The following is a 2,773-nucleotide window of genomic DNA, read 5'->3' on the forward strand; positions in this document are numbered from 1 at the left end:
AGTATATTAGTATTCTAGTAGCCAGTTAAAATAAATAAAGTATAAAAACAAATTAATATGTTCTTAGCTAAAAAATTATTATTAATAAAAATTATTACTAACTAAAATTTTTTTTTAAATCATTTTGTTGCTCTTGGCTTTCCTAACTTCTACACTGCAAGCAGGAACCGAACACTGACGGGGGGCTAGAATGATAAATTGATAACATTCCATTTGCGCTTGAATGCTAGAATGTGATATTGTTTGAACAAAATATAATAGATCTTATCTGATTTTTGTACTACAAATTAAAAAATCATACTTTGAAAATATCCACTATATTACCAAAATGTAATATAGTGTAATGTAATATATTATATAAAAAATTAAAATAGATCACTATTACAAAAAAGTTATTTCCTAACCAACTGTCAACGCTTTAATTTATAATGTTGTTGTCATGCTTTTGTCATCCGTAGCAATCAATATTTCAATCATTTACACATTATAGTTGACTAGACCTTTTTGACATACTTTGCTGGTACGTTTGAATCAAAATATCAGTTGACGTTTACATTTGACGGTATCAGTACTGCGACAGTTTATAATAGATTCTAATGATGATTCCTATATATCAACATTCAGCTCACGGACTTTGCATTCTTATTTGTCTGAAATAATTATATTTTTTTTGTGTTCTTATTGTTAATTATCACTTGTTGTTGATCATGATATGTATGTAATTTTTAAGTAGCTTGTGTAATCCGTATTCCGTGTAGAACTTTGAACGGAAAATATGGCGCCACTTCATCGGATGACGGTAACGAGAACACGCCATATCGATTGCGTTATCAGCCAATTCAAATATATTTTGTATAAATAGGCGTGCAGCATTTCAGATCGAGCATAACACTTTTTTGTGCAAAATCTATACTTTGGTAAGTACTAACAGCAGTGTTTTCTTTCCGTAATAACGTGATTCTATTGTAAAAATATTATTATTATGTAATAGTAAAACTGATTTCGTTGTTTCAGTATTTCCTTCGTAAGTTCTCCAAAAACCAACTCAAAAACCAAAAATGGGCGCAGAAAAAGTATCAATGAACATCGTTGTCGTCGGACAAGTGCAATCCGCCAAAGCTATCAAGACTGTCGCCAAGACCAGCTCCGCTGTCAACCAAGCCATGGTAAGTTTTTAGTTATGTCAAATTTGCAACATTTAAATATAATATGAAAAGCTCAAATTACATCCTTAACGATTGGATTTAACCAATTCGTTTTTAATAGTTTTTGTTTAAAATATAATATTTAATATATAAATTATTTCATTAACTTAATAGAGTTTTTATTGATTTTTGACTATCTACTTGTAATAATTTTTATAATTTTACAATTTATCATCTTTGTCATTAATTAAACTAAAAATGAGTTCCATAAAACGATTAATTAAATATAATAGTAGATATGTTTACATTAATTTTTAACTTTATTTACTTAAAAATAAAATGTAATTGTATAATATACGGCAACAGTATCTAAAATAGCATTGTCAATATTTGGAAATACAAAAATTTAGTTTTGTATTAGACACGTATTAAAAAAAAACAAATATTTATTATAGTGTTAAACTAATAATACTTTTACTTTTCAGAATTGTTAATGAAATAACTCCATGATGCCAAACTCAAAATTGCCATAGACCACACAATGCATATTACTTATACCATAATAATAATATGTATTGATATACTCAAATAAATTTTAAAAAATCCGTTAAAATGTGTTTATTTTTTATTAATTAAATTAATTTTTTTTTTTGCCTTTCGAGAATTATTAATGTTGTGTATAAGACATCATTATTACACGAACAATGTTCATCTAAAAAATGGTTGTCCATTTACCATTGCAACAAATAAATATTAATGTTTGCATGTTTTAAATCTATAAAATAAGTATTCAAAAAATAATTATGAATATATTACAACTTACACATTATACTAGTCTCTAGTTAACTGCTATATTGTTGAATGCGTGCCCAAATTGTGTGATTCATTGACAGTTGAGCAAATTAAGTTGGATAATTTACCCCAAAAAGATTTATTTCTTGATTCATCAATATTATTTAAAAAGAATATACCGAAATAGATTTAATTGGTGACTACTATAAACTAGTATAATTATGTATACCTAATTAATTTTTATACTTGAGAAGTTATACGTCATGATGATATAACTCAGTTAACCAGTTAACCAGAGTATTATATGTAATTACTTAGAATAAAATATTAATTATTAAGCATATTTTATTACGGTGTTGACTATTTAGTGTCGAAACGTCTTTATCAAAAGTTGATACTCTAAAATGAATATATGTATAAAGATTTGTTTAGTTTTTCAAAAAAATAAAGATGATTTTTCAATCTCCACTTCGCACTCGAAATAAACTAAAAAAATATACAAAGATAATAATTTAAGCATGTCAATTTGAATAACAGGCCAAGCGTGAGGTAAATGAAAACTGGTTACTCGCATCATAGTTCACCCTGGAGTAAACATAAATTATCGGACAGTCAAATTTATTTCTGTGTATGTTCCAGCTAAACATAAAGAAACCTGTTTACTGTCGACGTAAATTGTTTAATATTGCATTGGTCTATTACGGTTTTGTTTAGATTTACGATGTTGGCCCTTAGGAAATATTAATGTTATTTATTTATTTCTGTATTATTGTTTTTTTTTTTAACTTTAATCTTTATGTAAAGCGAAAATGTTGCACACGTTATACCGTTAGACA

General features: G+C 26.5%; 1 long non-coding RNA gene across 1 annotated transcript; it reads left to right on the top strand.

The window, feature by feature from the left end:
* Window positions 1-781: 781 nt before the first annotated feature.
* On the top strand, window positions 782-1,758 carry LOC126846071 (uncharacterized). The gene is made up of 3 exons (XR_007686863.1): window positions 782-917; window positions 1,015-1,166; window positions 1,631-1,758. It is a non-coding gene; the product is annotated as an uncharacterized LOC126846071 (long non-coding RNA).
* The last annotated feature ends 1,015 nt before the right edge of the window (window positions 1,759-2,773 follow it).

Source organism: Adelges cooleyi, unplaced genomic scaffold (assembly GCF_023614345.1).
Source record: "Adelges cooleyi isolate 19-005CV unplaced genomic scaffold, UGA_ACOO_1.1 ACOO_flye_CR_arks_rails_tigmint_CR_PRNA_9, whole genome shotgun sequence".
Taxonomy (NCBI): Eukaryota; Metazoa; Arthropoda; class Insecta; order Hemiptera; family Adelgidae; genus Adelges; species Adelges cooleyi.